The 23558-nt window shown below is 43.2% G+C and overlaps 1 long non-coding RNA gene across 1 annotated transcript in view; it reads right to left on the minus strand.

The window, feature by feature from the left end:
* The window catches only part of LOC137464283 (uncharacterized), a 335322-nt gene that overhangs the window by 95351 nt on the left and 216413 nt on the right, over positions 1–23558 (minus strand). The window lies entirely within an intron of this gene.

The following is a 23558-nucleotide window of genomic DNA, read 5'->3' on the forward strand; positions in this document are numbered from 1 at the left end:
CTAAACCGCGGTAATTAGCCCCTAAGACCAAAGTGTACACGAAGAACAAAGACCCAAGGACAACGGATAGGTAAGTATTGGTTGGGATGAATGTGTGAATGGGGTGGATAAGGGGGGGATGAATGTGTGTGAATGAGAGGCGGGCTGGTTACCCCAGACCTGCTAAGTGAGAGCGGTAGTCTCCTATGCTGCGTTTCCGTCTTTTTCGCGAGAAAAGCGGCCAGTACAGAGACGAAGCGAATGATAAAAGAGTGAGAGAATCCCCCCCAGGGAGGTTGAATTGAATGGGCTGGGTTGAGGGGTTAATATTCAAGAGCACCCAGGGTTGCTGCTGGGTTGAGATATTAATCTTCAAGAGCACCCAGGGTTGAATTAAAAGTCTGCTGGGTTGAGATATTAATATTCAAGAGCACCCAGGGTTGAATGAAAGTCTGCTGGGTTGAGATATTAATTTTCGAGAGCACCCAGGACTGAGTAAAATTTTGCCGGAGTGAGGGTACACCCAAGAGAATCTGGGGTTGGTAACAATGCAGCCGGATTGAGGGGTATCCAAGAACACCGGGACTGGCCAGGGACACCTAAAAGTGTAATAGGTGTGTTGAAAAATAAAAGGTACCTTGTTGTTGTGGTTGTTTTGTTGTGTGTGTGCGTAAGTGAAAAATAAACTTGAGCGAATGGGGACAAATGAAAGTATACGTAATGCAGATTGTTTATTTTAAGCTTTGTTGTAGTTCCTTGGAGGAAAGTGTGTTGTGTTGAGGGGTGGTGAGAGAAAAAGGAGGTGTTTTTTTTGAGAGTGTAGTCGAGGGAAAAGTGGTATTTGAGTAGGGGGAGGAAGGTGGAACAGAGGCAGGGGGTGAGTAGATAAAATCTTGAAAAATGGGACAGAAATCCAGTAAGAAATTATCAACAGAGATACCCCAAGATAGTCCCCTAGGAGTTATGTTAGCCAACTGGGAAAAAAACCCTTGTACAAGAAATAAAGACAAAGTAAAGATGATACAATTTTGTATGCTTGAATGGCCAACAAAGGAAATAAGATCTGACCACGTTTATTGGCCTAGATATGGTTCTTTTGAGAAATGGATTTGTCAGGCTTTAAATGTATTTGTAAACTCAAAGGAACCGTTTAATTCAGAAGAAAGAGAATATGCCACGTGTTGGACAGGGGATTTTAGGAAAGTAAAAATCTTTAAGGTATCAGAAATCCCCGAAACAAAATAAGAAAAGAAAAGAGGGAAAGAGAAGGGAGGGGAGCAAGAGGAAAAAAGAGGAAAAGAAAAAGAATGGGATCCTTTAGAAATGTTACCTCCTCCCTTCCCTTTCGCGCCTGCACCGCCTGCGGCCCCAGCACCGGTTTCGGGTCCCAGCGAGCCGCTCCCCTCAGCTCCGCCGGTCCCGGTGCCGGTGCCTGTCCCGGTGCCTGTGCCCACCCCGGGCTCTGGCTCGCCGCGTGTTCCTGCCCCGGTTCCCGTGCCCGCGGCGGCGGCTCTGCGGGTTCCCGTCCCGCTGCCCGCAGCAACCCCCCCGGTCCCTGTTTCGCCGCCTGCCGCCTCGGTACCGGCCCCCGCCTCGCTGCTCGCGGCTGCCCGACCGGCCCCCTCCCCATCCTGCCCGGTTTGCCCGCGGCTGGTTCGCTGGCCGCGCCCGGCGGGCTCCCGTTAGTCCCGGCTGTCCCGTCTCTGGCCGCTTCTCCCGCAGCGGTTTTCTCGGCCCCATCCCCCGCGGCTTTGCCCGTTCCGGCTACACTGGGCGCTGCCGCCGCTGCCCTGCCTCTGCCGGGAGCGGCCGGCTCCGCCGCCGTGAGCCACGTAGAGGCTGACCGCACTCCCATCCGCTATCCCCCGGACATGCTGCCCCTTCAGCAGCTCCGGCAGCAAACCCCGCCCGTGCTCCGCCTCTGGAGGACCTGGCCTCTATGGTCTGTCCTCCTCACACCGCCCTTCCTGCCCGGAGCTCCGTTCCCTTGGAAACCGCAGCTCCGGCTCCAAGGAACTCCCTGTCCCAGGAAGATGCTCCTTATAAAAATACTAGAGGTGCAGTTAAGAGGCAGCTTTCTCCTGGTTTTTCCTCACCACACGAAAATAAAGCTGCAGAAAAACATTGGAATAAAGAAATTGGTCTATTTCCACTAAGAGAGGTCCCGATAGGAGGGGGTGGGATTGGATTTGTGAATGCTCCCCTGACTTCTTCCGAAGTCAGAAATTTAAAAAAAAAAGAAATCAAAGGGATTTTAGAGGATCCCATCGGCACAGCTGAACAACTTGACCAATTTTTAGGTCCAAACGTTTATACCTGGGAAGAAATGCAGTCTATAATGAAGATACTATTTTCTCAGGAAGAAAGGGAAATTATAAGAGTTGCAGGCATAAAAGCCTGGAATAAAGAACATCCACAGGGGCCCTCTGGAGAAGACATAATGCCAACTGAACCTCCAGGGTGGAGTCAAAATAGTGAGGAGGGGAGAAAACTTATGAATGACTATCGCAATACAATAATCAAAGGAATAAAAGGGGCGGCACCTCGAGGGCAAAATGCTAAAAAGGCTTTTGAAGCACAGCAAAAGAAAGAAGAGACTCCAACTGAATGGTTGGACAGACTTGGGAGAAATATAAGGCAACATTCCAGAATGGATCCTGAAATTGATGTGAAAAAAGCTTTGTTAAAGATTAACTTTGTGCTTGGCCAGATAATGGAAAAAAATTGAAGATCAGAATGACAAATTATTAGATGATTTATTAAAGGAGGCTCAGAAAGTCTATGGCCAAAGCCAAACTAAAAGCAAGGATTGTGGCAGTCACCATGTGAGAAAACAATTACAAGAAAAAAATCAAAAACACACAAACACTACTCCTAGATATGACAGTAGTAGAGACAGGGGAGCAAAAAAAAAAAAAAAAAATAAAACCCCAATACAAACCAAATCTCAGGAGCATTCCAGGAATGTCTGCTTTTACTGTAAGAACAAAGGACATTATAAGAGAGATTGTCCTAAGAGAGCAACAGATCTGAAAATCTTCTGAGAGATGAGCAAAGAGGAAGAATAGGGGTGTCCAAGGCTCTATTTTCTAGGGGACAGATACCATCTAGAGCCTGTGATAACTTTAAAAGTAGGTCCCCAAGAAGAAGAATTGGAATTTGTAGTAGATACCAGAGCAGAAAGAACCTGTTTGTTAAATATTCCAAAAGGTTATAGTGTACCAACAGAAAATCTAATACATGATTGTCTAGAAATTATCCAGTACCAGAAAAAGAATGTCAGGGTATGCAGTAGTTGATGGGAAAAACATGCAAACCATTGAAAAGGGGAAGTTATCTTCAAACTGGTCAGCTCAAACCTGTGAATTATATGCTCTAAAAAGAGCACTGGAATATTTAGCACACAAGAAGGGAACTATATATACTGATTCAAGGTATGCCTTTGGAGTAGTACATACCTTTGGAAAAATTTGGGAAGAAAGAGGATTGCTTAATTCAAGGGGAAAAGGATTAGTACATGAGGGGCTCATTTTAGAGGTTTTAGAAGCATTAAAATTACCAGAAGAAATAGCTGTAGTACATATTAAAAGTCACCAAAAGGGAGTGACTGCAGAAGTAAGAGGAAATAATTTGGCAGACCAGGAAGCTAAGGATGCAGCAGAAAATGGAACTGAAAGAGTTATGCTAATATTAACTCCAAATGAGGAGAAATTGAAAATTCCAAAATTTAATGAAGCAGAGGAAAAAGAATTTAAAAAAATAGGAGGTTTACAAGATGAATCAGGGAAGTGGAAACTTCCTGATGGAAGACAATTACTTAATAAAATACTTACTAGAAGGATATTAGAAGACATGCATCAAAAAACTCACTGGGGTACTCAGGCTCTGTGTGATCACTTTCTAAGGAACTATGGGTATATTGGGATTTTTGGGATAGCAAAGAAGGTTACTGAAAAATGTATAACTTGCCAACGGATAAATAAAAAGGTAATGAGAAAAACCACATTGGGAGGTCGGGAATTAGCTCTTAGGCCATTTCAAAGTATTCAAGTAGATTTTACTGAACTCCATCAAGTTCAAAGATGGAAGTATTTATTAGTAATAACAGACCATCTAACTCATTGGGTGGAAGCGGTTCCCACTGCCACGGCTACAGCCAACGTGGTAAGTAAAACCCTTTTGGAACAGATTATTCCAAGATATGGAATGGTTAATAGGATAGACTCAGACAGAGGAACACATTTTACGTCAAAAGTGTTACAACAATTAATTCAGACCTTGGGGATAAAATGGGAATTACACACCCCATGGCATCCACAGAGTTCTGGCCGAGTAGAGAGAATGAACCAAACTTTAAAAAGAACTTTAACTAAATTAATAGTTGAAACCCGAATGTCATGGGTACAATGCCTACCTTTAGCCTTACTGAGGATTCGAACACAACCCAGGTCAGACCTGGGAGTGTCACCTTATGAAATGATGTTTGGATTACCTTTTTTGACTACTCTACATGAAAATGCTACCCATGAGGTAGGGGAAGAAAATGTTAAAAAATATGTGAACACTATTGCCAAAACTCTTGAAAATTTAAAGTTAAAAGGAATAATCCCCCAAACCACACCTTTAGACTTTAAAATCCATAATATTCATCCAGGGGAATGGGTGTTGGTAAAAACATGGAAAGAACAATCTTTAACTCCACAATGGGAAGGTCCTTTTCAGGTATTGCTGACGACCAAGGCTGCAATGCGGACCAGGGAACGAGGGTGGATCCACGCCAGCAGAATCAAAGGACCTGTGGAAGAACCTAAGGAGTGGACGATAACCTCTGAACCGGGTGATACAAAATTGACTCTTAAACGGGGAATGGGTGGTAATGAACTGGGAAGACCCGAATGATCCAAGAAATATACACAAGATCACACCTGACTGGGGAGTAAGACCGAGCTTACATCAGTGGTTTCAAATACCGCGTGGACAAACTTTGAGGCGCCCCCGATATCCTCCTGGGGAAGGAATACTGCCACCACAGACAGGAGGATCAGGACTGTTTTGGACAGAAAACACCTGTATTTTGGCCTTAGCCTGTGATTTATACAAAGAGGAGGGCGAATTACAATCTCAATCTGTGCCACGTAATATACCCTGCCTGATTCACCCAAATACTGGGCATGTTGGTTGGGTTAAATGTAAATGTTTGAATTGTGGGAATAATTGGTATTGTAGTTCACACAACCGACGCCCCCATTGGAAGAAGTGTCGAGTGTCAACTAGATCCCCATCCAAGCAGAGCTCGAAACAACTGAAATAATAACTTTGTTTTGTGGATGGGAATTATTAGTGCCTGTTGAATGGGAAATAGCTGAGGAACAGTGGGAGACCACCGTTAAGGAGTGTCAAAAAGGATTTGCCTGGAAATTAGCTAAGAGAAAGTGACAAGAGAAGAGAGGGCAAGACCAGATTGGCCTCTATAATCGCCACCAAGAAGATCACATACACCTGCTGTGGGTTGCAACCCCATAGGCATGGGAGGTGGGAGTATAAGCCATACTGGACCTCTCCTTTTTCTGTCACTCATTTTCTGTCTTTTCCCTTTTGGGATATTGACAAAGCCATGCTACAGGTGTTACCAGAAGCTGTATATGGAAAGACACCGAGGCTCCTTTTTTATCTCGCACACTCATGTCAACAGTCACTGTTATAACCCATCCAGATTAGGAAACTGCATGCACAATGGACAAAAGTACTGGATTACTGAGAATCTAGGAATAAGTGGTAACAGGGCGGGAAGTGAATGCCCAAAAGGGAAAAAATGGATTTGTTTCACATACGCTATTGGGAATAAAGCACAAGATTTGGTAAAAGAGCAATTGATAACCAAAAAGGCTAAGCTGGCACCACCACCTAAACCTGTACCAATCTCACTTGACAATTTGTATACAAAACTGGAACAACAATTAGAAAAAGAGATAGATATTTCGAGGATGGGTAAAAATCAGTTTGTAGAATTGGGAGAAGAATAAGTAAGGAACTTAACATTACCAATTGTTGGGTCTGTGGAGGGGCTCTGATGTCAGAAGAATGGCCATGGAAAGGCAGCAGCTTAGGCCCAATTGAGCTCCTTAAGTGGAACCAGACAAGTATAAGGGGAGAAAACTGACCAGAGGGGTGGGTTTTGAGTTCAGTAGTCATAGGGGAAGAATGTCTTTGGCGCAATGGGAAAAAGTTCCTTCATGAAGTAAGAAAAACTCCCTGTAAAAGATATAAAGTCAGTAATGGAACTTCTGTATGGTGGGTCCCAGAAGAACCTACCATGTATTGGACCCAGGAAAAAGTAAAAAAAGGAAATTGTGAGTATAATAATGAAATCAGGCTTTTTCAGTGTAATGATACAGGAAAAAATCCTTACGTTGGCATCCCAGAGATTTCTAAATTTTGGGAGAATATAGATGAGCAAACATTTGACTATTGGAAAGCTCCAGATGGCTTATTCTGGATATGCGGAAAAAAGGCATACCCAAAACTTCCCTCTCAGTGGAAAGGGAGTTGTACTCTGGGAGTCATACAGCCAGGATTTTTTCTTTTGCCAGGGCCTGAAGGGGATCACTTAGGGATACCAGTTTATGAGGATCTAAAAAGAAACAAGAGAGACTTAATTGGAGGGTTCCAAACATGGGGAAACATAGAATGGCCCCCTGAACATATATTGGAAACATATGGGCCAGCCACCTGAGCACAAGATGGGAGTTGGGGATATCGAACCCCAATTTACATGTTAAATCGCATTATAAGACTCCAAGCCGCTGTAGAAATAATAACAAACAAAACTGGTCGAGCAATGGCATTAATGTCAAGACAACAGACCCAAATCAGAACAGCCGTGTATCAGAATAGGTTAGCTTTGGATTATCTATTAGCGGAAGAAGGGGGTGTTTGTGGAAAATTCAATACATCAGATTGCTGTTTGAAAATAGATGATAACGGAGATGCTGTCCTAGATATAGTCAATGATATCAGAAAAATAGCCCATGTACCAGTTCAAAGGTGGGAACCAATGCTAAATACTAGCTGGTAGGATAACGTGTTGGGAATAGAATGGTGGAAAAAGCTAGGTTTCTTCCTGCTATGCGCTACAGCTGGTCTAATATTCCTTCCTTGTTTGATCCCCTGTTTCATTCGACTCATCACCAGTGTACTTCAAAGCATGCAATTAGTGACCATGGATCAAAAATTGGATACAACAAAAACGGTGCAAAAGATTATGGTATTAAAGAAACAAAATAATATAGAAGACCCCTTTCAAGAGGCTAGATTGATTTATGAAGAAAATGAACGAAAAGTGAAGACTAGAAAGCAGTAAATATTGCTCGAGCCAAAATAATTATAAAAAGAAAGAGGAAGGATTGTGAAAAATGCAGAATGTATGGCTCTACACAGATATTTACGATATGTATTATGCTAGGTTGGAAAGTTATGCTGTAGTAACATTTTAATAATATAGTAAATGTAGTTTTGTAATTGAAATTAAGCTTCAGTAGTTAAAATAGAAAATATGTGTGTGTGGTATTCGTTTTGCTCAAGAGAAGAAGAAGATAATCAAGAAATTCTTCACACAGAGATAACAATTACAAAAACCCCTAAATCTTCCAGAGGAGAGGAATTTATGGCTTTCCTTATCAACAAAAAACCGAACTTCTCCAAACTCGACTTAGACTTCAAGGCGCCTGGGATTAACAGGAATTCCTCAACAAGTACCGGATGAACTTCTTGTTTTAAATAAATATATGCATATTCATGAAGTGATTTGTGTATGCAACAGGTTACCCCTCTTAAGGAGGGAATTCTTTTTTATCGGGGTCCTTCTCCTGGCTCACTTTTGTCCAGAGAGAGGTACCCAGCCCGGGCTGTAACTTTTTGCTGTTATTGTCTCTTTAATTGTCCTAACTCTAATTGTTTAATCTTTATTACTATACTTGTATTATTTTTTTTCCATTTTATTTTTAGTAAACTTTTATAAATTTTTAAAACGAGTGATTGGCGTTTATAACATCGGGGAAAGAGTGGGACCCCTTGGAGAGAAGGAGCCGAGGGTGTTCCCGGTATAATCCATTGGGTAAAATAAAAGGTAAAAAGAGGGCTTTCTTGGCATAATTAATTAGAGAAGAATAAAAGGTAAAAAGAGGGTTTTCTTGGCATAATTAATTGGAGGAGAAAAAAAAAAATTCAAAAGGTAAAATGTGTGGGAGGGGCCCCTAAAAATTTAAATAAAATTCTATAATAAAAATAATTTTAATTCTATAATAAAATTCTATAATAATAAAAATTCTGCTTGGGACAACACAGCTAGATTGAGGGATATCCAGGAATACCAACACTGGCCAGTAACACTTATTACCCTGTGGGTGGGAGCTTAGGCAAAACCCACAAAACTAGCCTTGTTCCCCTGGGCGTGAGGGGAAGTTGTGACTGCAGCCAGCCTCAAAGGTGAATTGGAACCAGAGGCAAACAAAAGGTACCTTTACTTGTTGTGTACGGGATGGTGGGACCCGCACCAACAAGTTCCCTGAGGGTGGGAGCTTAGGCAAAACCCTGCAAAAACTTGAGTGAAAAAGTCTGCTGGGTTGAGATATTAACCTTCGAGAGCACCCAGGATTGAGTAACTCAGGGCCCTTCCCAGAGGCCCAGCGGTACTGAAACCCAGAGAGGCTGCCCCCAAAGCAAGGATGGCTCAGTATCGTAGGACCTTTTAGCACCGCGGCTGCGTAAAGTAGTCGTCTAACCCATTCCCCTGGGGGGAGGGGGTGTGGGGAGTCCAGATCGGGCAAGGTACGGAGGTCCGAACCCCTGACTCTGAGGCTATCTCTAGGGAAGAGGGATAGCCAAACCTCGGGGAGGTGGAAGGGGTCAGGGTGGGGGCTTACATGATTCACGATTCTCTGGCAACAGAAATCCCTTTGTGTAAGTCTAAGAGGTTTGCTAACATTTCCTTCCTCTGTGCAATAAAATAAAGGGAAATGTAGAAGTATGAATGGACAGGCCTGAGGGTGTAGATGTGTGTGCGAAAGTAAGTGGAAAATAAAGGTGAGTAAATAGAAATTAGTGAAAGATATGCAATGCAGATTGTTTGTTTTGAGCTAAATAAAAGTGAGTAAGTGTGCACGAATGAAAGTAAGTCCAGAAGTATGAATGAACAGGCTGAGGGTGTGAATGTGAGTGAGGGTGAGCGAGAGATAAAAGTGAGTAAATGGAAATGAGTAGAAGATATGTTTATTTTGAGCTTTATTTTTTTAGAGGGAGGTATATTATGTCGAATGGTTTGTGAGAGAAAGGACTTTTTGCATGGGTAGTTGAAAGAAGGTAGTATTTAGGTCGTTAGAAAATGTGAGAAAAAAAAAGAGCATGGAATGAATAGATGAGATTTTGGGGAAAAAAAAAAAAAAAAAAGGGACAGAAAACCAGTAAAATGGAAGAAAAAGGGGAAAAGGGAGTGGAACAAGAGGGAACCACACCACTCGCAGCCGAGCCGCTTGTCCCGGGCCCTGGCTCGCCGCTTGTTTCAGCTCCGTCTGTCCCAGTCCCGGCATTTGTCCCAGGTCTCAGCGAGCCGCTCGCTTCGGCTCCGCCTGCCCCGGTGCCGGCGCCTGTCCCGGTGCCTGTTTCGCCTCCCGCAGCCTCTGTACCAGTCCCCGTCTCGCTGCTCGCGGCTGCCCGACCGGCCCCCTCTGCCCCATCCTGCCCGGTTTGTCCGTGGCTGGTTCGCTGGCCGCGCCTGGCGGGCTCCCGTTAGTCCCGGCTGTCCCGTCTCTGGCCGCTTCTCCCGCAGCGGTTTTCTCGGCCCCATCCCCCGCGGTTTTGCCCGTTCCGGCTACACTGGGCGCTGCCGCCGCAGCCCTGCCTCTGCCGGGAGCGGCCGGCTCAGCCGCCGTGAGCCACGTGGAGGCTGACCGCACTCCCATCCGGTATCCCCCGGACATGCTGCCCCCTTCAGCAGCTCCGGCAGCAAACCCCGCCCGTGCTCCGCCTCTGGAGGACCTGGCCTCTATGGTATGTCCTCCTCACACCGCCCTTCCTGCCCGGAGCTCCGTTCCCTTGGAAACCGCAGCTCCGGCTCCAAGGAACTCCCTGTCCCTGGAAGATGCTCCTTATAAAAATACTAGAGGTGCAGTTAAGAGGCAGCTTTCTCCTGATTTTTCCTCAAGGCTACAGAAAAATACGGGGAGAAAGAAATTGGTCTATTTCCACTGAGAGAGGTCCCGATGGGAGGGGGTTGGACTGGATTTGTGAATGCTCCTCTGACTTCTTCCGAAGTCAGAAATTTTAAAAAGGAAATCAAAGGGATTTTAGAAGATCCCATTGGCACAGCTGAACAACTGGACCAATTTTTAGGTCCAAACATTTACACTTGGGAAGAGATGCAGTCTATAATAAAGATACTATTTTCTCAGGAAGAAAGGGAGATGATCAGAGTTGCAGGCATAAAAGCCTGGAATAAGGAACATCCACAGGGGCCCTCTGGAGAAGAAATAATGCCAACTGAACCTCCGGGGTGGAATCAGAATAGTGAGCAGGGGAGAAAACTTATGAATGACTATCGCAATACAATAATCAAGGGAATAAAACGGGCGGCACCTCGAGAGCAAAATGCTAAAAAGGCTTTTGAGGCACAGCAGGGGAAAGAAGAGACTCCAACTGAATGGTTGGACAGACTTGGGAGAAATATAAGGCAACATTCCAGAATGGATCCTGAGATTGATGTGAGAAAAGCTTTGTTAAAGATTAACTTTGTGCTTGGCCAGATAATGGAAAAAATTGAAGATCAGCATGACAAATTATTAGATGATTTATTAAAGGAGGCTCAGAAAGTCTATGGCAAAAGCCAAACTAAAAGCAGGGATTGTGGCAGTCACCATGTGAGAAAACAATTACAAGAAAAAAATCAAAAAAACACAAACACTACTCCTAGATATGACAGTAGTAGAGACAGGGGAACAGAAAAAAAAATAAAACCCCAATACAAACCAAATCTCAGGAGCATTCCAGGAATGTCTGCTTTTACTGTAAGAACAAAGGACATTATAAGAGAGATTGTCCTAAGAGAGCAACAGATCTGAAAATCTTCTGAGAGATGAGCAAAGAAGAAGGTAAGGATGCAGCAGAAAAGGGAGCTGAAAGAGTTATGCTAATATTAACTCCAAATGAGGAGAAACTGGAAATTCCAAAATTTAGTGAAGCAGAAGAAAAAGAATTAAAGGAGATAGGAGGTGAACAAGATGAATCAGGGAAATGGAAACTTCCTGATGGAAGACAATTACTTAATAAAATGCTTACTAGAAGAATATTAGAAGACATGCATCAGAAAACCCACTGGGGTACTCAGGCTTTGTGTGATCATTTTCTAAGGAACTATGGGTGTATTGGGATTTTTGGAATAGCAAAGAAAGTAACTGAAAAATGTATAACTTGCCAAAGGATAAATAAAAAGGTAATGAGGAAAACCACATTGGAAGGTCGGAAATTAGCTCTTAGACCATTTCAAAGAATTCAAGTAGATTTTACTGAACTTCCTCAAGTTCAAAGATGGAAGTATTTATTACTAATAACAGACCATCTAAGTCATTGGGTGGAAGCGGTTCCCACTGCCAAGGCCACAGCCAACATGGTAAGTAAAACCCTTTTGGAACAGATTATTCCAAGATATGGAATGGTTAATAGGATAGACTCAGACAGAGGAACACATTTTATGTCAAAAGTGTTACAACAATTAATTCAGACCTTGGGGATAAAATGGGAGCTACACACCCCACACACCCCATGGCATCCACAAAGTTCCGGCCGAGTAGAGAGGATGAACCAGACTCTAAAAAGAACTTTAACTAAATTAATAGTTGAAACCCGAATGTCATGGGTACAATGCCTACCTTTAGCCTTACTGAGGATTCAAACACAACCCAGGTCAGACCTGGGAGTGTCACCTTATGAAATGATGTTTGGATTACCTTTTCTGACCACCCAACATGAAAATGCTACCTATGAGGTAGGGGAAAAGAGTGTTAAAGGATATATTAACACCATTGCAAAATCTCTTGAAAATTGGAGGTTAAAAGGAATAATCCCCCAAACCACACCTTTAGACTTTGAAATCCATAATATTCACCCAGGAGAATGGGTGTTGGTAAAAACATGGAAAGAACAATCTTTAACTCCACAATGGGAAGGTCCTTTTCAGGTATTGCTGACAACCAAGGCTGCGATGCGGACCAGGGAACGAGGGTGGATCCACGCCAGCAGAATCAAAGGACCTGTGGAAGAACCTAAGGAGTGGACAATAACATCTGAACCGGGTGATATAAAATTGACTCTTAAACGGGGAATGGGTGGTAATGAACTGGGAAGACCCGAATGATCCAAGAAATATACACAGGAACACACCTGACTGGGAAGTAAGAACGTGCTTACATCAGTGGTTTCAAATACTGCCTGGACAAACTTTGAGGTGTCTCCGGTACCCTCCTTGGGAAGGAATACTGCCACCACAGACAGGAGGATCAGGACTGTTTCGGACAGAAAACTCCTGTATTTTGGCCTTAGCCTGTGATTTATACAAAGAGGAGGGGGAATTACAACCTCAATCTGTGCCACGTAATATACCCTGTTTGATTCATCCAAATACTGGGCATGTTAGTTGGGTTAAATGTAAATGTTTGAATTGTGAGAATAATTGGTATTGTAGTTCACACAACCGACGCCCTCATTGCAAGAAGTGTCGAGTGTCAACTAGATCCCCTATCCAAGCAGAGCTCGAAGCAACTGAAATAATAACTTTGTTTTGTGGATGGGAATTATTAGTGCCTGTTGAATGGGAAATAGCTGAGGAACAGTGGGAGACCACCGTTAAGGAGTGGCAAAAACGATTTGCCTGGAAATTAGCTAAGAGAAAGTGACAAAAGAAGAGAGGGCAAGACCAGATTGGCCTCTATAATCGCCACCAAGAAGATCACATACACCTGCTGTGGGTTGCAACCCCATAGGCATGGGAGGTGGGAGTATAAGCCATACTGGACCTCTCCTTTTTCTGTCACTCATTTTCTGTCTTTTCCCTTTTGGGATATTGACAAAGCCATGCTACAGGTGTTACCAGAAGCTGTATATGGAAAGACACTGAGGCTCCTTTTTTATCTCGCACACTCATGTCAACAGTCACTGTTATAACCCATCCAGATTAGGAAATTGCATGCACAATGGACAAAAGTACTGGATTACTGAGAATCTAGGAATAAGTGGTAACAGGGCGGGAAGTGAATGCCCAAAAGGGGAAAAATGGATTTGTTTCACATACGCTATTGGGAATAAAGCCCAGGATTTGGTAAAAGAGCAATTGATAAACAAAAAGGCTAAGCCGGCACCACCACCTAAACCTGTACCAATCTCACTTGACAATTTGTATACAAAACTGGAACGACAATTAGAAAAAGAGATAGATATTTCAAGGATGGGTAAAAATCAGTTTGTAGAATTGGGAGAAAGAATAAGTAAGGAACTTAACATAACCAATTGTTGGGTCTGTGGAGGGGCCCTGATGTCAGAAGAATGGCCATGGAAAGGCAGCAGCTTAGGCCCAATTGAGCTCCTTAAGTGGAACCAGACAAGTATAAGGGGAGAAAACCGACCAGAGGGGTGGGTTTTGAGTTCAGTAGTCATAGGGGAAGAATGTCTTTGGCGCAATGGGAAAAAAGTTCCTTCATGAAGTAGGAAAAACTCCCTGTAAAAGATAGAAGGTCAGTAATGGAACTTCTGTATGGTGGGTCCCAGAAGAACCTACCATGTATTGGACCCAGGAAAAAGTAAAAAAAGGAAATTGTGAGTATAATAATGAAATCAGGCTTTTTCAGTGTAATGATACAGGAAAAAATCCTTACGTTGGCATCCCAGAGATTTCTAAATTTTGGGAGAATATAGATGAGCAACCATTTGACTATTGGAAAGCTCCAGATGGCTTATTCTGGATTTGTGGAAAAAAGGCATACCCAAAACTTCCCTCTCAGTGGAAAGGGAGTTGTACTCTGGGAGTCATACAGCCAGGATTTTTTCTTTTGCCAGGGCCTGAAGGGGATCACTTAGGGATACCAGTTTATGAGGATCTAAAAAGAAACAAGAGAGACTTAATTGGAGGGTTCCAAACATGGGGAGACGAGGAATGGCCCCCTGAACGTGTATTGGAAACATATGGGCCAGCCACCTGGGCACAAGATGGGAGTTGGGGATATCGAACCCCAATTTACATGTTAAATCGCATTATAAGATTCCAAGCCGCTGTAGAAATAATAACAAACAAAACTGGTCGGGCAATGGCATTAATGTCAAGACAACAGACCCAAATCAGAGCAGCAGTGTATCAGCAAAGGTTGGCTTTGGATTATCTATTAGCGGAAGAAGGGGGTGTTTGTGGAAAATTCAATACATCAGATTGCTGTTTGAAAATAGATGATAACGGGGATGCTGTCCTAGATATAGTCAATGATATCAGAAAAATAGCCCATGTACCAGTTCAAAGGTGGGAACCAATGCTAAATACTAGCTGGTGGGATAACGTGTTGGGAATAGAATGGTGGAAAAAGCTAAGTTTCTTCCTGTTATGCGCTACAGCTGGTCTAATATTTCTTCCTTGTTTCATCCCCTGTTTTATTCGACTCATCACCAGTGTAGTTCAAGGCATGCAATTAGTGACCATGGATCAAAAATTGGATACAACAAAAACGGTGCAAAAGATTATGGTATTAAAGAAACAAAATAATATAGAAGACCCCTTTCAAGAAGCTAGATTGATTTATGAAGAAAATGAATGAAAAATGAAGACTAGAAAGCAGTAAATATTGCTCGAGCCAAAGTAATTATAAAAAAGAAAGAGGAAGGATTGTGAAAAATGCAGATTATATGGCTCTACACAGATATTTACGATATGTATTATGCTAGGTTGGAAAGTTATGCTGTAGTAACATTTTAATAATATAGTAAATGTAGTTTTGTAATTGAAATTAAGCTTTAGTAGTTAAAATAGAAAATATGTGTGTGTGGTATTCTTTTTGCTCAAGAGAAGGAGAAGATAATCAAGAAATTCTTCACACAGAGATAACAATTACAAAAAAACCCTAAATCTTCCAGAGGAGAGGAATTTATGGCTTTCCTTATAAACAAATAACCGAACTTCTCCAAACTCGATTTAGACTTCAAGGCGCCTGGGATTAACAGGAATTCCTCAACAAGTACCGGACGAACTTCTTGTTTTAAATAAATATATGCATATTCATGAAGTGATTTGTGTATGCAACAGGTTACCCCTCTTAAGGAGGGAATTCTTTTTTATCGGGGTCCTTCTCCTGGCTCACTTTTGTCCAGAGAGAGGTACCCAGCCCGGGCTGTAACTTTTTGCTGTTATCGTCTCTTTAATTGTCCTAACTCCAATTGTTTAATCTTTATTACTTGTATTAATTTTTTTCCAATTTATTTTTATTAAACCTTTATAAATTTTAAAAGCCAAGTGATTGGCGTTTATAACACTATGGAAGAAAAAATATGAAAGCTTTAATAAGAAATATGGTATGAAAAAACATTTCATAAAACATATTACAGACTGTGTGTGGTAATAGTTCTGTACAGAATCACAGAATTTTAAGGGGTTGGAATGGACCTTAAAGATCATCTACTTCCATCCCCCTGCCATGGGCAGGGACACCTACCCTTGGACCAGGTTGCTCCAAGCCCCATTCAACCAGGCCTTGAACACTTTAGGGGATGGGGCATCCACAGCTTCTCTGGGCAACCTGTTCCAGTGCCTCACCAGCCACACATTAAAGAATTTTTTCCTAATATCTAACTCAAATTTCCCCTCTTTCAATTTGTACCTATTACTCCTTGTCCTATCACTGCAGTTCCTGATGAAGAGTCCCTCTCCAGTTCCCTGTAGCCCCTTTTAGGTACTGGAAGTTTCTGTGAGGTCTCCACAGAACCTTTTCTTCTCCAGACTGAACAGCCCCAACTTTCTTAGCCTGTCTTTGTAAGGGAGGTGCTCCAGTCCTCTTATCAACATGGTTGGTCCATCTCTGGACTTGCTCCAACAGTTCCATGTCCTTCTTATGTTAGGGGCACCAGAACTGTACTCAGTACTCCAGATGGGGTGTCACAAAAGCAGAATAGAGGGGCGGAATCACCTCCTTCATTCTGCTGGCCGTGCTCCTTTGGATCCAGCCCAGGATTCTGGTGGTTTCTGGGCTGTGAGCACTCTGCTGGCTCATGGTTTTTCATCACCTATCACCCCCAAGTCCTTCTCTGCAAGGATGCTCTCAATCACTTTTCCCCCCAACCTGTAGGTGTGCCTGGGATTGCTATGACCCAGGTGTAGGACCTTGGACATAAAGGGGGCTGATCTAAAGTACCAGTGAACACTATGCAGAGGTTAAATTCTAACTCATAATCCTCAAGTTAAGATCATTATAACAAGATCTCAAAAGATCATTTATATACTGAAAAATCATTGAGGCCGTCAAGCTTTCAAGATTTAACAAAACACTACAAAGAACTGAAGCACTTCAGAATCTGTATCTAGTAAAGCTTTTAGTCCAACAATGACTGACATGTAATAGTGAGCTACCTAAGCTCTTTTGAATAGGTTTAATGTAACCCAATTTAACGGATCTCCTGCCCCTCACCAAGAATTTTAAAGGAGATGAAAATGCAGCAGCTGTCAAACTGTTAATAAAATTCATTCTTGGTATAGGTAAAATTCCCCCTGAAAGGAAGTTTGTAAGTTTTCAAAGTGACTGCAAGCCATTGCAAGTTTCAATCACTATTAGCTTGATATGTTGTATATTATATAAATGCTCATTTTTCAGCAGTGTGGTACAGCATAATATAATTTGCAATATTATGTTTGTGGGTCAGCATAACAGGCTGTGGGATGATGACCAAGAATCCAGGCAAGGGCTAAGACTTACTATCTACAGCCCACACTGCATTCCCTCTGTTATCTTTGTGGATGGATATCTGTATAGCTGACATCAAGAAAGGATGAGCTGGCTGAAGAAGGTCCTGTGGAGATAGGATGCTCCTGTTTTGGCTCCAACTAACAGCACAGGACAGAACAAAGTCATATGACTGGAACTTGACACCATGGCCAAAAAAGTAACTTTTGCCTGATTAAGGGTCATTAAAATATTAAAATGTACATCCCTGCATATGCTAATAAGCTTAATTAAGTACATGGTACCACATATATGACAATACTATAATCATGCTATATGTTACATAGGAGGAGGAAGATAAGATAGGGCTATATATAAGGAGGGTAGAAATTTCACCTAGTGAGGAAGACCCAAAAAGACTTTGAAGACAGTCGATGGGCTACTCTCCTCTCTCCTCCCTTCTCCCAAGCAGGGACACCTTCTTGCTAAGATTTTGTGTACGATTATTATTATTCAGGTTAACACAATATTATTATTCCAAATCTGTATTTCTGTTGCTTCAATAAACCCCACTATTTGTGAATCTGTGATCAATCACAAGATTCTTATTGAATGCAACCAGACCTATAGCATCAGACTGGTAAACTGCACTATTTATAAATCTGTGCTTGTGGAAGTTCCTATTGAACAGGACCAGACCTATAGAACTGAATTGGTTCTAATCAGAAATTAAGCCCAGCTGCACCCAGCCCCTCTGATCTCTCTGACCAGCTAGAATGCAAGTGGAGTTATTTTCTGCCAAATTTCTTACTCTTAATGCAACACAGGCTGCTCAAAACAAAAATCTCATGTTACACAAAGAACATCATACAAGACTTTGCAAAGCAAAGGTTTTCATTCCCACCCATAGTCAGAACACCTGCTATCCAACAGTACTATTGTTCAAAAAGCCTTTAGTGCCTTGCTGACCTGTTTTAAGATGCTCTGAGGGCTTATTCTCACTCTGAGAGTAACAAAAAGACATTTATTATTACTTCCTCTTACATTTGTTTCCCAGTATATAATCAAAAAACCCATTTTAGATGCACTCCTGAGCCCTGTGAATATATAGATGTGCAATATGTACAAAATGTATTTTTAAGTTAACAGCTTCGACCCCACTTACTTTCAAACTCTCAGGACCAATTAAAAGCAGAGTGAGTACAATATATTTGTTACAGGCTAAGAGAACAGCAGGGCAAGATTTCTCTTTTTGTTTACAAACAGACTAAGTAGATACACTCAATTATCCAAAAGTATTAACTATACTTCATTTAAAATATAAGAAAGTGCAGTCAAGGGCACTCCAATTTCAAACCTGGCTGAAAATTTCTTCAGTGATCTGCACAAGCTGATACATTTGTTGACTGCTAATACTTCAGTACTGACAAAGCAGTATGCTACTTCTATAAATTCATGATGAAACCAAAGGAATAATAGAACAGCCTCCGAAGCTTAAAAAATTAGAAGTTTTTGGTGCTTTGTTGGTTGTTTGGGTTTTTTTGGGGGGGGAGGGGGGAGGGGGGGGGGAAGAGAGGTGTGTGTGTGTGTTATGTATTTTCTCTCCAAAGCATCTGAAATCCTCTAAAGCCTTGCAGGGATTACCACCTTCTAAATTTCCAAAACTTTTACCTTACAATCAGTTTTTTAAAGCTGAGTTTGAAAGCTAGCTGAGTGACCCATTAACACACCATGTAGGGTGCAAGTTTATCAGGTACCAATCCATATTTCAAATGTACCCCTGTCCTAGGGTGACATTATGATGCTTGTATCCCCAATCGTGTGTTCTGTTTATGCTGGATATTATATTCTGTGCCTTCAAGACTGGCTCTGAGAGCAAAAGCGAGGAGAAGAAGAAACACGGAGTTTTGTTATCAGCCTGCACTCACTCCTCCACAGTGTGCTGGAACACAGAACTCCACTGTGTTCTCTGGGCACGGACGGGGCAGAACACTGTGCTCCTTTGCTCTTTAGTTAGTTTAGCTAGCTGAGGCAGTCCAAGTTTTCCCTGGACTGGTTTTCTTTCCCTTTTCTTGGAACTGTTCAAACCTGCTCCGGACTGGGACCCGGGGAAACACCAAGTGCTCGCACTTTGTGGCCTACCAGGGCCTACTCTGGGCAGTAGCCTTTCCCAGCACCGGAGGGACTGATAACAGTGACTACCCACCGGAGAGATTTTCTGAATTTGTCATCTCTTCAGAGCAGTGAATGAGTTTTGTCATCTGGTATTGTTCATTTTTTGTACTGGGGAGTGCTTTGCCTGTTTAAATAAACAGGTTTTTTCCACTTCTCTCTGAGGAAATTTTTCCCGAACCGGTTGGGGCGAGGGGCCGTGTGGGTTGGCTTTCTGGGGGGGCCCCCTTTTGGAGGTTTTCTCCCAAATTTGCCCTAAACCAGGACAACCCCCAAGTCACGGACTTCTGTATCATACTACCTACCATTTAATGTTTTCACCCAGCATAAAATCCTAGAATCATTTAGCTTGGAAAAGACCTTTAAGATCGAGTCACACTTAACCCAGCACTACCAAGTCCACCACTAAACCATGTCCCCAAGTGCCACATTCACATGTTTTTTGAACACTTCCAGTGATGGTGACTCTACCACTGCCCTGGGCAGCTTGTTTCAATGCCTGACCACCCTTTCAATGAAGAAATTTTCATTAATATCCAACCTAAACCTACCCTGATGGATCTTGAGGCCATTTTCTCTCATCCTGTCACTTGCTACCTGGGAGAAGAGCCCAACCCCCCACTCAGCTATAACTTCCTTTCAGGTAATTGTAGAGAGCTATAAGGTCCCAAAGAGCCTCTTTTTCTCCAGGCTAAACAACCCCAGTTCCCTCAACTGCTCCTCATAAGACTTGTGCTCTAGTCCTTTCATTAATTAACTCTGATCTATTTGTGTGTCAACTTTCCACATGGACCTTCCCAGACCATTTGAGTAACTTCTGTCTCAACAATAACAAATCTCCAGTCCCTTCATGTCTGGCAGTATGTGTGCTCCAGACTTGACAGTTTCTTTTTACACAAGCAATGACCCACTGAATAGGCAATACTTTTGCAGGCCTTTCAGAGCCACAAAACAGTGAACAATGTCTCAGACTGGAAATCCTTCTTAAACTATTCCCTCCCAGAACAGCACTTAGAGCCATTATTCAAGTTACCATCTTTGTGATAAATTCTGACTCTACGTGCTAGCACACAACGAAACTCAGTCCATAGTGCCAATATTCCATTTCTCTTGCAGGCAAGGTGAGTAACATACAACCCTCTTTTTAAATTCAGCAAAGAGATGATGGCCCTTTTCAAGGTGGAGGTGCTATCCAATGAAAAGTCAATTAAGGGATTATTTTTAGTTAATTGCTTCAGTGCATACCATCAAGAATTTGTATGTGTAAATACATACGTTTTCAATCCCAATGTGTAGTGGGTTTGCATGGCTAAGTTTTGGTAGCAGAGGGGCTACAGGGATGGTTTCTGTGAGAAGCTGCTGGAAGCTTCCTCCATGTCCAGCAGAGCCAATGCCAGCTGGCTCCAGGATGAATGGGCAGCTGGCCAAGGCTGGGCCAATTAGAAATGGTGGTAACACCTCTGTGATAACATATTTAAGAAGAAAAAGAAAAAAGTTCTTGCGCAGATGTAACTGTGGCCAGAAAAGAGTGGAGTGAGAATGTGAGAGTAACAGCCCTGCAGACACCAAGGTAAGTGGAGAAGGAGGGACAGGAGGTGCTCCAGGCGTTAGAGCTGAGATTTCCTTGCAGCCCATGGTGAAGACCATGGACAAAAATTCCCCCCACAAAAACCAAAATAACATAATCATAACACAGAACAAAAATGGACAACTTACACATAATCCACCCCTTGTCCCTTTGCCACAATTACAGCAATTCCCCGTGATCATTCTACTCTAACATTGTTCAGTACTTGTTTTGCCCATTACCTCTCCCAATTACTATCCTTATCTCAAAATCCTCATGATCCGAGTGATGGCACCAAAAAGACTGTAGTGGGTTGACCCTGGCTGGATGCCAGACACCCATCAAAGCCTCTCAATCACTCCTGTCCACAGCTGGACATGGGAGAGAAAAATATAACAAAGGATGCATGGGTTGAGATAAGGATAGAGATCACCCACCAAATACCATCATGGGCAAAACAGACTAAAATTAGAGAAATTAATTTATTATTAACAAAATCAGAGCAGGATAATGAGAAGTAAAATAAGACTTTAAAAACACCTGGATATGGGTAATGGGGGTTATGACTAGTTCATCACACGTGGTTCCTGCTGCTGTTCAGGGATAGGAGTCCTTCCCCTGTTCTAATGTGGGGTGGGGGGTGGGTCCCTCCCACAGGAGACAGTTCTCCACGAACTTCTCTAGTGTGAGTCCTTTCCACAGGCAACAATCCTCCCCAAATTGCTCCCACGTGGGTCCCCCTCCACGGGATGCAGTCCTTCAGGCACAGCCTGCTCCAGCATGGGTCCCCCATGGGGTCACAAGTCCTACCAGGAAACCTGCTCCAGCATGAGCTACTCTCCAGCGTGGGGCTCCTCCACCAGCTGCAGGTGGATCTCTGCATCCCTGTGGACCTTCGTGGGCTACAGGGGCACAGCTGCTTCACCATGGGCTGCAGGGGAATCTCAGCTCCAGCAGCTGGAGCACATCCTGCCCCTTGTCCTGGTTTTAAAAACTCATTGGGGAAATTAAGGCCACTCAAGCCGCCTCCTTTTCTATTACGTTGAAGTAAATACTAAAGAAGACTGAAATCGGAGTTGCAATTTACTAAAGAGGCTTGCAATAAACACAGCAATAGTAATAAACAATAGTACAAAAAGAAAATGGTATAACCAACAAAGGCAATATGAAGCCTGACCCTCCAGGAAAAAACAAGATAGCTGCTGTTCCTGCACTAGACCACCAGGTAGGCCCTGAGAACAAAGGCAATATGGCCAAGGGTTCTGCGGTTTAACGCCCTCCCCCCCACCGCTGCCAGAAAAAAACAAATCAAACCAAACCCAAAATAAAAACAGCAACCAAACACCCCCCTCCCCTGCCAAAGAAAACAACAAAACCCCAAACAAACCGAAAATACAATGACTAAACAAACCCCCCAGAAGCTCAGTTGTCCAAACCAGTTTGACTCTCCTTCCACTGAGTTCAGTTCGGCACCAGGTTCCTGCACCACCTCTACCACCGGTCCGCTGTGCTGGGGGTGTATGTGGGTCAGTTCTGCCGCTTCGCTGCCTCTTCCTAATACCCCGCTGGACTCCTTTTTCGTCTCGGCTAGACTCAGCTGATATCGGCGCTGCCATCTCTCCTCAGCCTCTCATCCTGCAAAAACGTCCTGGAAGGACGGGAAGAGAGGGGAGAAACGGCAGGGTGCAGGGTGCTGGGGTCCACAGGCCCCTTAGGTGAAGTGAGCCAGTCAAAAATTGCCACATTTGTTTCCGGCCGTGGCATTTTTCGCTACTGGAACTACTCCCCCCAGAAATGACGTGACTGGTATTAAACACACAGTGCTGAAAGCTTCACCCCTCCTTCTCCACTGACCCTCTTCTTCTTCCTCCCTTTCTAATCGATTATATGGACCTATAGCTTGCCTTGTCCATTTTTTTCTTTTTCACTACTGGGGCAATAATTGTAGTTGTTCTTTGGGTCCCTATCTCAGCCATTATTATCCTCAAATGCAGTTTGGGTTCCTGCCTCAACTGCAGTCCTCTGAGAGTACTGAACTTTGGCTCAATAGACACAGGCCAGGCCTCAGTACAGGGTGAGGCGCTGCTGGTTTTCAGTGGGGTAGGCAAGGCACCCTTCTACCAGTTGACAGGTCAGTTTGTCAGGGTTGATTACCTGTTCAGGTGTAAAGTGCCAGGTAATGGGAGGTGAGACCTGCCCTAGGAACCTGCCCAAATCCTTCCACCCACCCTCCCAGTCAGGAACTGGATGCCTCAGGGCAGATTTCAATATCTCCTCACCTTAAGTTTGCTTTCTCTTACACCAGGATGACACCAGATTCCATGAACTCCATAGTGTACCAACAGTATTAGCTAATATCATTAACAGTATTAAGCAGCTTACATAAGGATCAGCAATGACCACGGGAGGCTGCATTATAAAAGCCTTCACATCAGTTTCAGGCAGGCAGAGGGAAGTGTATTCCTTCACTGTCCACAAGACAGTTCCCCCAGCATAACAAGGACATCAGTGTAAGGGTAAAGCATAGAGCCCGTGTTTGTGTTAACATGTTCCCAAACTCAACAAAATAGAGATAAGGAGTGCAGCTGACAAACTCGATGTCCCCTGCAGGAGCTTGCTACTTTATAACTACTATTTACTATAGCATGATTTATATATTTATATAAATTTAACTGCACTTGTCTCATCCCACATGTTGTGTGCCAAAAAAGGACTGTAGTGGGTTGACCTTGGTTGGACACCAGGTGCCCACAAAGCTGCTCTATTGCTCCCTTTCCCAGCTGGACAGGGGAGGGAAAATAAGATGGAAAACAACTTGTAGGTTGAGATAAGGCAGTTTACTAAAGCAAAACCAAAAGTTTGTGCATACATGAGCAAAGAGAAAA

Source organism: Anomalospiza imberbis, chromosome W (genome assembly GCF_031753505.1).
Source record: "Anomalospiza imberbis isolate Cuckoo-Finch-1a 21T00152 chromosome W, ASM3175350v1, whole genome shotgun sequence".
NCBI classification, from domain to species: domain Eukaryota; kingdom Metazoa; phylum Chordata; class Aves; order Passeriformes; family Viduidae; genus Anomalospiza; species Anomalospiza imberbis.